We start from the raw sequence: 14,401 nt of genomic DNA, 5'->3' as shown, positions 1-14,401 counted from the left end.
TGTTGTTTGGTTTTTAAGTATACTTTAAATATTCTAGATACTGGACTCATTAAATTTGTAATTCGCAAATATTTCTTACATTCCATAGGTTGACCCTTTCACTTTGCTATTCAAAGGTAATGTTTTTACTTTTGATGTAGTCCAAAATGTCTATTATTTTCTTTGTTGTCCTTTTATATACTTTTTTGCACCATAATTTACTAGGTCTCTTGGTACTGTATTGGTGTTGGTTGTGGTGGTTTAGTTGCTAAGTTACATTAGCCTCTTTGCGACCCCATAGACTATAGCCTGCCAGGTTCCTCTGTCCATGGGTTTTCCCAGGCAAGAATATAGGAGTGGGTTGCCATTTCCTTCTGCAGGGGATCTTCCCAACGCAGGAATAAAACCTGGGTCTCCTGCATTGCAGGTGATTTTCTGCATTGCAGGCTGATTCTTTACCAGCTGAGATACCAGGGAAGGCCTGGTACCATATTGTCATACTTCAAAACAACAGTCTGAGAGGTCTTTTGTGTTTTTGTCTTAGAAAAAAAAAAAAAGTGTTCCTCTCTTTTTCTTCTCTCTAAACAACTAGCACATTTGTTTTAGTTTTCCTATTTGCCTTTCCCACTTACGTTCTACTTTTTATCTTTTCATTTTAATCATTATCCCCTTGTTATGTTTATCTAACCAAGGTTCATGTAACTTGTTTTCATTTTTAACTCTTCAGAAGAATTACCTCACTCATAGTCTATAACGGTCTGTGCTATAGAGTAATCCATGGTGGGAGACTCGATCAATAAGTGTAAAGAAGGCCCTGAACTTACTTCCTCTTGCCCGTGACTGTTTCTCCTCTCCCCACCCCCTGCACTCCATGACCTGCGCTGACTTTCCTGAGATCTAATGAAGGAAGCAGGGACAGTGAGGAAAAAGGGAAGGAGAGTGGAGCTAAGCAGCCCATCTCTGGTCACATTCTGTCCCAAGGGCTCTAACCACTGGATCCCAAATCACTGACTCTATGAATCTGAATTTAATTTTTACAATGTTTAGGGATAGAGGCACACATATGGGTATAAGACAGGCTCAAGAATGGGTTGTACATCATGGGGAATATAGTCAGTATTAATATTTTGTAATAACTGTACATGGAAAGTAACCTTTACAAATTATATAAGAATTTAAATATATAAAAATTTTTGAAAAGGCAATAGAAAAAAACAAATTAGGGCAGCTAATTGGTTGGGAAGGAGAGAAGCCGATGTCGTATTCTGATAGAATGGGTGGGGTTTTAGGCTGGAACTACCTTTGAAACCTGGCTCTGCACCTTCAGAGCCCTATGCCCTGCCACACACGCTGTTTCTCAACCTTTCCGGCCCTCAGTTCTCTCAGCTGCGTGTTTCCTTTGTTCCCCTTAGCTGTGGCATTTTATAAGGACACAGTAACATCATAATTGTAAAGCTCTGCATGTGGTAAATAGTCACCCAGTGTTAATTCCACTTCATTATTTTATGATTCCTATCGCAAAGGGAAAGATCAGTGTATAATGAGATCATCATAACTTTGTTGAGGTCTGAAATGTTTAGGTTCAGTTTCTCTAAGATAAAACCATTATAAATGCAAAATATTTTACTCACAGGAAACTACAGAGAAAAAAAATAGCCCTTAATAACCTTTTTACATGACATAATCTCATCAGTTTCCCTCATCATCCCAAAGCTATTTTCTCCTCACTTTAACCCCAGTTCCTAACAAAGAAATCTAGAAACTTTACTCCCAAACAGCACTAGGAAAGAAAACACTCTTAGAACTCACATTAAGATAAACAAGGCAAGGAAAACAAGCACAGAGGCAAATGCTATCAGAGAGGGTGATTAAAGGCGGCTGGTGTCATAAAATATTAAAACATGATTCAATCAGAAGTAAGATAAGTAAGCGAACTTAATTAGAGATACATATTATTGTTTGACTTTAAAATACAAAATGAGAGATTAAAGCAGTCTGACTGGGTGTGTAATCAGTGAGGAATAATATGTTAGAGAATGAGTCTGATGTTGTAATTGGTGTATGCAATTGAAATTAATTAATTTTAGTTAGCATACATGCACGCAAATATGAAATCAACAAATTTTAAGTATTAAACTCATAGTGACACTGGTGTGTTGCTATGAAGAAGTGAGAGGCTGCCCCATGACATGGAGTCACCCTCAGCTATCATGTGCTGTTTCTGATCAAATCAGGAAGGCATTCTGTCTACAGGACATGTGGGCAATTGCGATTATATGAGGTGCACCCACTCCTAAATTCTCTTTAATTAAAATTCAAGTGATGTTTTGCCTGTGTCAAATTTTCTTCCCGGTCACATCTCAAATGAAAAAGGGACTTAATTTTAATTAACACATCATTGCAGGTACTCTAATATTAATGTTCACTAAGCCTTTTATAAGATTCATTAACAACCATTTTGTGATGAAAGGACCCAGGAGGCAGATATAAAGTTGGGAGGCTATTTTTAGTGATTTCAGTATTGATTTTACAAGATACTGAAGACAGAAGTACAATGCCTTAGGATCCCATAGTTAGGACTGAAGTCAGTCTAATAAGTAAGTAGAGACAAAAGGAGAGAAAGATCTATCTATTCCTCTTTCATATATATGATTCCTTATATAGAAACAGAGAATGTTAAAGCATTGTCTGACCTAAAGTGGATATTGATAGACACCAATGTAGTTGTCAAATAGTCTGAGCATCCAGAGAGGGAACAAAATTATGATAATTGGAATAAAATTTGGACTTACCAATTAATCCTAAAGGAAATCAACCCTGAATATTCATTGAAAGAACTGATGCTGAAGCTGAAGTTCCAGTACTTTGGCCACCTGATGTGAAGAGCCTACTCATTGGAAAAGACCCTGATGCTGGGAAAGATGGAAGGCAGGGGGAGAAGGGGAGGACAGAAGATGAGGTAGTTGGATGGCATCACCAACTTGAGGGGCTTGATTTTGAGCCAACTCTGGGAGACAGCGAAGGACAGGGAAGCCTGGTGTGCTGCATCCATGGGGTCACAAAGAGTTGGACACAACTGAGTGACTAAACAACATTTGAAACTGAATCCATATCTGTATGTTACAAAGGAAGATGGACTAATACATCCTTGGACCTTAATGTTGGTGATGCTTTCATGCATTACTCATCTGCCCCTAGCCAAAACCAGTCCATAAAGGCAATCTGAAATTACTAGGTTATTCATCTACACAATATTCATCTACAATATCTTCTGTGATATTGTACCATCCACTACAGCTTTGCTTATGACATATTCTCCTTGTTACTAGACTTCATCTGCTTGGCTCTAGTTGGGCTATTTTAGCCTTTAGTGGTACAACTTGGTACATGCAGCTGAAGCCCTGAGACCACCCTCGTGCATTATGACAGAGCAGAAGCTTCTTCTCTCTGAACTCATGACATATCCCATCAACTTCAGTGATATCTCTCCTTCCCACAGCCTATCAGAAAGATATCAGAAAATGGATATGGACAAAACAGAAGGGGAGAAAAGGAAGTCAATGAGAGACAGTAACATTAGTGGGACCTTCTGAAATACTTTCGTGGTCTTCAAGAATAGATGGGTACTAAGACGTATCCGCTGAGTTTTATAGCTGCAGGGTAGTCACTCTCTATGACAGCATTCAGGATCTGGCTATGGATCATTGACTTGCTTTTGACTTATGAGCTACTCCTGACACCAGATAGAGGGGGGGAAATGGCTATCTGCTATGCCTCACCAGTCACTTCCTATTTCCTTGGATCAGCACAGTTACCCTGCTCAGTTGGTGAACAGTTTGTTTTAATTAGTTGTTTATTTACTTATGTAAAGTAGTAGTTCATGTTGGACTTTCTCATGATGTGTATTTTTTTTTTTTTCCTCGGGGCTGGCATGCGGGGATGACCCAGAGGGAGGATAAAGGGAGGAGGGAGGTGGGAGGGGAGTTCAGGAGGGGGAACTTATGTAAACCTGGGGCAAATTCATATCAGTTCAGTTCAGTTCAGTTCAGTCGCTCAGTCGTGTCCGACTCTCCGCGACCCCATGAATCACAGCACGCCAGGCCTCCCTGTCCATCACCAACTCCCGGAGTTCACTCAAACTCATGTCCACAGAGTCGGTGATGCCATCCAGCCATCTCATTCTCCGTCGTCCCCTTCTCCTCCCGCCCCCAACCTTTCCCAGCATCAGAGTCTTTTCCAGTGAGTCAACTCGTCTCATGAGGTGGCCAAAGTATTGGAGTTTCAGCTTTAGCATCAGTCCCTCCAATGAACATCCAGGATTGATCTCCTTTAGAATGGACTGGTTGGATCTCCTTGCAGTATAAGGGACTCTCAAGAGTCTTCTCCAACACCACAGTTCAAAAGCATCGATTCTTCGGCGATCAGCTTTCTTCACAGTCCAACTCTCACATCCATACATGACCACGGGAAAAACCATTGCCTTGACTAGACGGACCTTGGTCGGCAAAGTAATGTCTCTGCTTTTTAATATACTATCAAGGTTGGTCATAACTTTCCTTCCAAGGAGCAAGCGTCTTTTAATTTCATGGCTGCAATCAGCATCTGCAGTGATTTTGGTGTATTTTTAACAGTTACTCTGGCTCCAGCTCCATCCATTTGGATCCCTCTACATCTTGGACATGGTCCTTTCCTCGTGAATTTGGAAGGTTGTTGCAGTCACTCTTCCTTTGTTTCGTGGAGAGATTTTCTGTTCAGAATCCCTGAATTTCAGAAGTCACTCCTCATTTATCTTGTGAGGGGAAGGATTTGGACCACATGGTTTCAGGAAAAGCAGTAACAACAACAGCAACAACCAGAAACAATAGGGTGGTTTTCTGGACGCATCACTCAGAGTCAAGCCACGGGGTATGACTAGCGTTTCTTTGGGATACATGGTTGTCTGAAATAGAGACTGTCTGAAATATACACGGAGAGATTGTTTTTTTGGGAAGTTTCTTTGTGACATTGTACTAGTAACAGGGTTCTCCAGGAAAATGGAGCCAAGAAAATGTGTGTCTATAAGTGAATATGCAGATGGATGGAATAGATACATAGACATAAATATAGACATAGAATGAGCTGTAGATACAGACGTAGATGCTGCCAAAAAGCTTGGTAAGATTTTATTTGACAAGATTTTATTCTATAGACAAGGTTATTCTAAAACTTAAACAAAAAGGGTAAAGGGACTAGAATTTCAAAAGTTCAGAAAATGAAGAGTAAAGTGGGAGGAATTACGCTATTATACAGTATGTGTTTAGAGGGGTTAACACCTTGATCAATGGAAAAGAACAGAGAACCTGATATCTTCACACAACTACGTAAAACTGTTTTCTCTTTTAAAGTCTTCCTTGAGTGGACTTCCTTGGTGGTCCAGTGGTTAAGACTTCTCCTTCCAGTGCAGGGGGAGCAGGCTTGGGGTTCGATCCCTGGTTGGGGAACTAAGATCCCACATGCCGTGTGGTAGAGCCAAAAAGAAAAAAGAAAAAAAATGGTCCTATTAAAGAAAAAGTCTTCATTGAGATCCAGTGCACAACTCAATAATTCACACATGTCAAAGTACAGTGCAATGACTTGGTACATTCATAGGTATGTATAACTGTCACCACAATTTCAAGACATTTTAATCACCTCAAAAAGAACCCTGGTGCTGCTGCTGCTGCTAAGTCACTTCAGTCGTGTCCGACTCTGTGCAATCCCAGAGACAGCAGCCCACCAGGTTCCCCCGTCCCTGGGATTCTCCAGGCAAGAACACTGGAGTGGGTTGCCATTTCCTTCTCCAAAAGAGAGAAATATACCCATATATTTTTGCATCTTGCTCTTCTGCTCAATATTGTTTGTGTCATCCTTGCAGTTGCTTAAGCGCTTGTTTTTCATTTCATTTGATTGCTGTATTGTATTCCATCCTGCAGATATAACCCATTTTTTCTTGTACTGGTGAACAAGCTTGGGGGGTCCATTTGCTATGTAAATTTTTCATGCTTATGTATGAGTTATTTATTGCTGCATAACAAATCACCTGCTTTACCATATTCTATTGGTTGGAAGCAAGTAACTAGGCCAGCCAGCACTGGTGGGGGGATGGGGGTGGGGGATGACAGGCTCACATGTAATAAGAGATGGTTCTTTTCAGAGGTTGCCTAGCACAGCATACTATACCCATTTTAAAAAAAAATGGAACCTCACTTTACGAATGTCTCTGCAAGATTTAATGCCTGAATAATAGGGGTTTTGCAATAGAAATTTTGCTTAGCACTGAAAGCAAACAATCTCTAATCCTCTTAACTACCCTGCAAGTATTATTATCCTCCTTGTCCAATTTAAGGAAGTGAGGCTCAGCAGGGTTGAGTAATTTGCCTCTGGGAATTCTGGTATCCACAAGAGAGCATACTGCCTGCGTCAGCTCCTATGCTGTCAGCTGTTGCATCATTTGATGCCTGCTGTTTAAATATAATAATAGTGAGCATTAGTGACTATAGAGGTAAATATTGCTGTTGCTCATCTTAATTATGATGGTCACCCCCTGTCTCCACCAAATACAAGATGTCATTGAATGACTTTCTTCTAGATTCTTTCTAGATATATTCCCAAGGGTAAAATGTACTTCATATTGCCATATAGGAGTAATTTTATGACCTTTTGATTCTTGGAAATGTCAAAATATCAGCTTGGAACCTATAATTCAATAATGTTTAGGTACTCCTAGCCAAGGATAGTGCAATTATATGATTTATTGCAAAAAATAATACTAGTTCTTTGTAGCATTGGGCCCGTCTAGATGCAAACTGTACTGGCAATAAATTATTTCAGACACCTTGACAAAATGGTGCAGTGTATTTCATTGTGTTTTTAAAGTTAGAGAGAAAAATCTCTTTTTTTCCCTATGTGTCACTGTTTTTGTTTTCTGTTTTAAGTGATGGATTCTCTTCTTATATAGGTATTCTTTAAAAGATGACTTAGAAGAATCTGGAATTAACAGCCACTTTTGGCATTACCCATCTTATTTCATTACCAATTGAAGGTCACAAAAGATTGAATGTAGTTTTCATCGTGCATAAATATGCATTTTGGTTTTTTTGGCTTTCAGCATCCTTTCCTTCAACAATGTTAGTAACCTCCTAGCTGTACTTTTTCATTTTCAATCTTATTGCTCCAGTTTTTAATTTACTCAGTTAGTGAATATTTATTCACCTTCTAGGTGCTTTTCCAGAAATCTGTTTAAGATGTGTCTGATCACATCATTTCTCTGCTTGTTTCTTTCTTTTTTCTTTTTTGTCTTTTTAGGCCATGCTATAAAGCATGTGGATCTTAGCTCCACAGCAAGGGACTGAACCCATGCCCCCTGCACTGGGGGCACAGAGACGTAGCCACTGGACCACCAGGAAAGCCCCTCTTCTTGATTCTTTATAGTCTCAGGACAGTCCCAAGACTAGAATAGAGGGCTTCAGGCCCACCTGTTCATTCCATGCATGACTGTGAACATATCTTCGTAACACAGCAAGAAGCTTTTCTACTTCAGCTATTCCATCCCGTTTTACTCCGCAAAGTTTTCCTTTGTCTCCTGCTTTCCTGACCTTGACACACACCAATTTTTATTGCATTTTAAAGCTCAGGCAAATTTTTAATTCCTTTTCATTTTTTTTCCATAGTATTATGTGTATAACTCTTGTAACACTTTTTTTAAACTGTTCAATTTTTGCCTAATTTTAGAAATACTGGTGAACATCTTCCCACTACAAAAGATTAAAATAGCAGATAAGCCTGGGTATTCACCCAGATGATGGGGCCACCATTAAAGACACTGAAGTTCTGTGGGTCTCCACATGAATCATCTGGGTTCAACACAAACTTTCCTGCATGTGTTGTGTAGCAATGATGAAATTTCTCTTTGGCAAATGGAACCTTTGCCTTGTGCTGTGCTTTTCAGTTCATCTGCATAAGAAGACCAAATTGGCAAATGAATATTCTCAGATTATAATTTGGGGGACCATAAATATGTCTTGTGATGGAAATATTCCTCTCTTAGCATCTAGGAACTTAAATTAGCCAAAATCATGGTTTTAAGGACAAAAAGCAAAAATTCTGTGACTTACTAGGTAGGTGAGTAGAATCTTCCTCTGTACTATGCTTAGTTGCTCAGTCGTGTCCAACTGTTTGCACCACAGACTGTAGCCTGCCAGGCTCCTCTGTCCATGAAGATTCTCCAGGCAAGAATATTGGAGTGGGTTGCCATGCCTTCCTCCAGGGGATCTTCCCAACCCAGGGATTGAACCCAGGTCTCCCGCATTGCAGGCAGATTCTTTACCATCTGAGCCACCAGGGAAGTCCAAAAATACTAGACTCGGTAGCCTATCCCTTCGCCAAAGGATATTCCCAACCCAGGAATTGAACCTGGGTCTCCTGCATTGCAGGTGGATTCTTTACCAGTTAAGCTACTAGAGAAGCTCCCAAATCCTCCTATATCTACCCTAAGTTCCTGGACTCATGTATTTTATAGGGAAATGCCACCATATATTGGCCACTGGTTTAAAGAGTATCTCACATTCTTTAAGGGCTTCCCTGAGTAGCTCAGCAGGTAAAGAATTTGCCTGCAATTCAGGAGACATAGGAGACTCAGTTTTGATCCCTGAGTCAGGAAGATATCCTGGAGGAAGATAATGGCAACCCATTCTGGTATTCTTGCCTGAAAAATCCCATGGACAGAGAACCTGGTGGGCTATGTATAGTCCAAAGGGTCGCAAAGAGTTGGATGGATGTGACTGAGCAATTAAGCACACACACCCTTAACAGTATCCCAACCTGTGTGGTTGTATCTCTCAACTGATAGCAAGACTCTTTCTCTAATAGGCCATGTCACCATTGTAGGAATCCAATTGCCTTTGGGTGATGGAACACGAAGAGACAACTGAACACAATAGGTATTAAGACCATCACCTCAGTTCAGTTCAGTTGCTCAGTCGTGTCTGACTCTTTGCGACCCCATGAACAACAGCACGCCAGGCCTCCCTGTCCATCACCAACTCCCAGAGTTTACCCAAACTCATGTCCATTGAGTCTGTGATGCCATCTAGCCATCTCATCCTCTGCCATCCCCTTTTCTTCCTGCCCCCAATCCCTCCCAGCATCAGGGTCTTTTCCAGTGAGTCAGTTCTTCACATCAGGTGGCCAAAGTATTGGAGTTTCAGCTTTAGCATCAGTCCTTCCAATGAACACCCAGGACTGATCTTTAGGATGGACTGGTTGGATATCCTTGCAGTCCAAGAGACTCGCAAGAGTCTTCTCCAGCACCACGGTTCAAAAGCATCAATTCTTCAGCGATCAGCTTTCTTCACAGTCCAACTCTCACATCCATACATGACTACTAGAAAACCATAGCCTTGACTAGACGGACCTTTGTTGGCAAAGTAATGTCTCTGCTTTTTAATATGCTGTCTAGGTTGGTCATAACTTTCCTTCCAAGGAGTAAGCATCTTTTAATTTCCTGGCTGCAATAACCATCTGCAGTGATTTTGGAGCCCCCCAAAATAAAATCTGACGCTGTTTCCACTGTTTCCCCTTCTATTTCCCATGAAGTGATGGGACTAAATGCCATGATCTTAGTTTTCTGAATGTTGAGCTTTAAGCCAACCTTTTCACTCTCCTCTTTCACGTTCATCAAGAGGCTTTTTAGTTCCTCTTCACTTTCTGTCATAAGGGTGGTGTCATCTGCTTATCTGAGCCCATCACCTACTTTCATGTAAAATGAAGTTCTCCACCATTGAAAAATAGTGTATGAATAAGTCATTCTGTCAGTCTAAGATGACCTGATGGAAAAATCTAGGACAAGGAAGACAAAGTTGCATTCAGAAGATGTATCTATTTCTATAAGGACAGGTTGCTTTTCTCCCCAGGATGGAAAATGTCCTATGTAATCAACGAGGTGGCTGTCTTGTCCCCTCTGCCCATCAATGTTGGAAATGATTCTGTATGGGTGCTTGGATTTGACCTCTGCTATGGGCTTCCCTGTTGGCTCAGTGGTAAATAATCTGCCTGCCATTGCAGAAGAGCTGAGTTCAATCCCTGGGTCAGGAAGGTTCCCTGGAGAAGGAAATGGCAACCCACTCCAGTGTTCTTGCCTGAAGAATTCCATGGACAGAGGATCCGGGTGGTCTACAGTCCGTGAGGTTGCAAAGATTCAGACACAACTTAGTGACTAAACAGCAGCAGCAGCATTGGCAATTTGCACTCTCAGTAGGTACAGCAGTCAGATCAGCTATGGTGAGGGGATTTCATATAGGTTTCATGCTACATGGAACCTCTGCCACCACCGAAGTGGCTGCTTTTTTCATGAGTCCAATATCCTCAGTTCCTGGGATAGCTGAAGAAAGAGACTTGCTGAAAGCCCCAGGATAAATCCTATTGGATAAGTCCTTTTTTCCACCTCGGTATTGACAGCCCCCATCACACTGAATGCAACCTGTTAGCATTTTCATGTTATACAAATATATTCTCATTCTCTTCCTATTCCAAAAGGAATATCCAAGTACTTCCTCCCTATACTTCCCAGGCATTCATTTTCCAATTTTATTCAGTGACTATAGAAACTCAATCAGTTTTCTCTCCATTGATATAGAATTGATCTGATTATATAAGTCAAGTAACATCCTAGTAAGTTTCCCATCTGTTTCATTCCTATTGACTCTGTGAAATTCATATATCCTGAAAGTCAAAACGCTTTGATTATAACTCTGCCCTGTGGACTGTTGCCATAATTGCACCCACCTTGTTAGGGATGATTAAGTGCCACCATGTGGCATCTGCCACTCCAGGGTCATATTTTTCTCACTAAAATAGAAAACCCAGATTCATAACGTTGACATTGGAGCCCAAATCCCCCCTGTATCTTCAGACTGAAGAGACCATGGTAGATAATCAATCATAACAGAGGTTGTTAAGGATGCTGATGCCTCTTTTTTTTTTTTTGTATTTTTTTTTATTGATTTAGTGAAGAGTTTCATCTCAGCTCCCCTGAGGTGTAGAGTCTATTTCAACATTCCCATATCCCTCCACCTTTAAGATTCTTTCCCTATGGTATAGCAGAGAAGTTGTGGAATCTCAATCTTGTTGAAGTTAGTACACTACTGAACTCAAGCTTCAATATACCAACTAAGAAACCTTTAAATCCACCCCCTATATTTTGAACTCTTTTGTCTAAAACCCTTAGAATCTCATTTCCACCAGTATTCTCCACATTCCTCCTAGAGTCAAATGTTAAGTGTCTCCCTGGTTCAGCAGGGATTTAAGTCACCTTATATGACATATATGCCAAGGGACCATGGAGTGTACTACATTTTGGCTTAGAGGTGAATCAGTATCTTCTTTTGAAGAACTTGTCCCTGGAAAAGGTCATTGAATGTCTTCATGCAGTGGAGGCTGGATTCCTCCTATGACCGAAAGGAGCTGCTTTTGCTGAGAAAGGAAGTTTTGCAGGTCAACGTTCTGTTTCATCTGTGTCTTTTGAAATGTTTCCATCCTAAATATCAGTGAAAGTAAAAGTCACTCAGTGGTGTCTGACTTTTTGTGACTCCATGGACTGTAGCCCACCAGACTCCTCTGTCCTTGGAATTCTCCAGGCAAGAATACTGGAGTATCACCAAGGGATCTTCTTGACCCAAAGATTGAACTTGAGTCTTCTGCATTGCAGGCAGATTCTTTACCATCTGCGCCACCAGGGTAACCCACAGTAGTAGACGCCCAAACAGGGACTTGAACTCTGGACCTTCAGATTAAAAGTCTGATGCTCTACTGACTGAGCCGTCTGGGCAAGGTGAAAGTGTTAGTGGCTCAGTCATGTCCAGCTCTTTGCATCTCTGTAGACGGTAGCTTGCCAGGCTCCTCTTTGCTGATCCTATTTGTTCCTAAATAGGTGACCTTAACTTTAGCATAGATAACTGACAAAGGCAGTGGAAATGTGTTGATGGATGGATGGATGGATAGATCCACCTACAGAAATCTCTCTCTTTCTCTGTCTGTTTCCTGCATGCATTGAAAGAGAAAGAGAAGTTCTGAAGATTGATTAATGATAATGTATAATATATTACTGTCAACATAATCATTTCATAGGGAAAGAAGTAGAATGGTATTTTGGATGAGAATAAATCATAAAAATAAAACTGGGAGGGAAAGCCTTTGTGAAAAGTGAAAGATGGGGGTCAGAAGTGGTTTGTGTTAATAGGGTAATGATCTTTTCATAAGTTAATAATTTTTTAAAAATTATTTTGGTTTTTAAGGTATCCTGTTTCCCTTTACCCTTTTGTCAGCTTGTGAGATGGTAGTTCCCCAACCAGGCATTGAACCCTGCCCCTACAGTGGAAGTGCAGAATCCCAACCACAGCCAGGGAAGTCCCTCATAAGTTAATGATTAATTATATATATTATATGTCCCTTTTTTTAATTCCCAAAATAGATCTTTTAGTTGGTTATAAATATGGATTTTTATTTTGTATCCACATTACAAATACGTCTCCACATCTGTCACATGGCACACTCTTATGGTAATTTCTGCAGTTCATGTGATATGTGTGAAATCTATTCTGTCACCATTTTACTTTTTGATTTTAGATGTTGCATCTTGAAATACTTTTCTATCATCAAGTTACATGTGCATAAAATATTTTAATACTACCATATCTATTCTTATGGTGTTACTTTTCTTGGTACCAGACCCTTCATATCCCTCCCTCTCTCTCTGACTTTCTCTCCCTCTTTTCCTCTCTCTCCCTTTCTCTATCCCTATTGCTCTATCTTTTTTTGCTTTTGAATAAGTACTCTAACTTTGTGTCAGCAATACTTACTGACTTTCAAGTATTTCCAACAAAAATTTGAGATTTCACTTACATCGGAAGTGCAATCTCTACAAACTAATGGGTCTGATTCTGAACTCTATTCTGTTCTGTTGATCTGTTTTTTCACTAACAGTAGATTAGCTGAATTATTATGCCATCATAGTATGTTTAAAATTGAAAAGACTACCCTGTCTCTCATAATTTTATCGTAATAAGGGTTATTTTTCACATTATTTCCTATATAATATCATCCACATTGTTACTGCGTAACATTTGACTTTCCTTAAATTTAGCTCTTTCCTTGTGCCCTTCACTGTAGTATCCTAGTTTTTATGATAGACCGTTTACATTTATAGTTAAGGTTTTTCTGATTTGGTCAAGTTTTTAGTTTTACTGCAAATGGCTTATTTGTCCGGTGCTTTTTCCCATATAGCTGTTGTCCAAGAAAGGACTTTACGATGATGTTTCGTTTTCACTTACTTCCTTGAACTTTTGTTTTTTTCTATGTAGAACATATGTCAATTGAAATAAGTGATAGAGTGCTTTTTTCTGCTCCACTGTTCATGTGCTATTTGTCTTCTCATTATTTACTTATGTATGTATTTATTTTTAGCTGTGCTACATCTTCATTTCTGCACACAGGCTTTCTCTAGTTGTGGCAAATGGGGGCTACTCTCTAGTTGCAGTGTGCAGGCTTCTCATTGCATTGGTTTCTCACTGTGGTGGCTTCTCTTGTAGCAGAGCACAGGCTCTAGGCACACTAGCTTCAGTAGTTCTGGCTCACAGCCTTAGTTGCTCCACAGCCTGGGATCTTCCTAGACAAGGGACCAAACCTTTGTCCACTGCATTGCAAGGCAGATTCTTAAACACCCGGCCACCAAGTAAGCCCATATACTATTTATCTTGTCATCTATTTATTACACTGGGCATAGCTCAGTTGATAAAGAATCCACCTGCAATGCAGAAGACCCCAGTTCAATTCCTGGGTCTGGAAGATCTGCTGGAGAAGGGATAGGTTACCCACTCCAGTATTCTTAGGCTTCCCTTGTGGCTCAGCTGGTAAAGAATCCACCGAAGGCAATGGCAAGCCACTCCAGTACTCTTGCCTAGAAAATCCCATGGATGGAGGAGCCTGGTAGGCTGCAGTCCGTCGGGTCGCTATGGGTCGGACACGACTGAGCGACTTCACTTTCACTTTTCACTTTCACACATTGGAGAAGGAGATGGCAACCCACTCCAGTGTTCTTGCCTGGAGAATCCCAGGGACAGGGGAGCCTGGTGGGCTTCCGTCTATGGGGTCACACAGAGTCAGACACGACTGAAGTGACTTAGCAGCAGCACAATGTGGGAGACCTGGGTTTGATCCCTGGGTTGGGAAGATCTCCTGGAGAAGGGAAAGGCTACCACTCTAGTGTTCTGGCCTGGAGAATTCCATGGACTATAGTCCAAGGGGTCCCAAAGAGTCAGACATGACTGAGTGACTTTCACTATTTATTACACACTCCATTGCCATGTTTAAAAAATATATTTGTGGTAGGTCTTTCCTTTCTCCCTCCTCA

The 14,401-nt window shown here is 40.7% G+C and overlaps 1 non-coding gene across 1 annotated transcript; it reads right to left on the bottom strand.

Annotated features, from left to right (window-relative positions):
* Nucleotides 1–11,748: 11,748 nt before the first annotated feature.
* On the bottom strand, nucleotides 11,749–11,821 carry TRNAK-UUU (transfer RNA lysine (anticodon UUU)). Its single transcript has one exon. It is a non-coding gene; the product is annotated as a tRNA-Lys (tRNA).
* Between the last annotated feature and the right edge of the window lie 2,580 nt (nucleotides 11,822–14,401).

This window comes from Moschus berezovskii, chromosome 24 (assembly GCF_049115385.1).
Source record: "Moschus berezovskii isolate FMDL1 chromosome 24, NW_MosBer_1.0, whole genome shotgun sequence".
Taxonomy (NCBI): domain Eukaryota; kingdom Metazoa; phylum Chordata; class Mammalia; order Artiodactyla; family Moschidae; genus Moschus; species Moschus berezovskii.
This window is presented reverse-complemented; position numbering and strand designations above follow the sequence as displayed.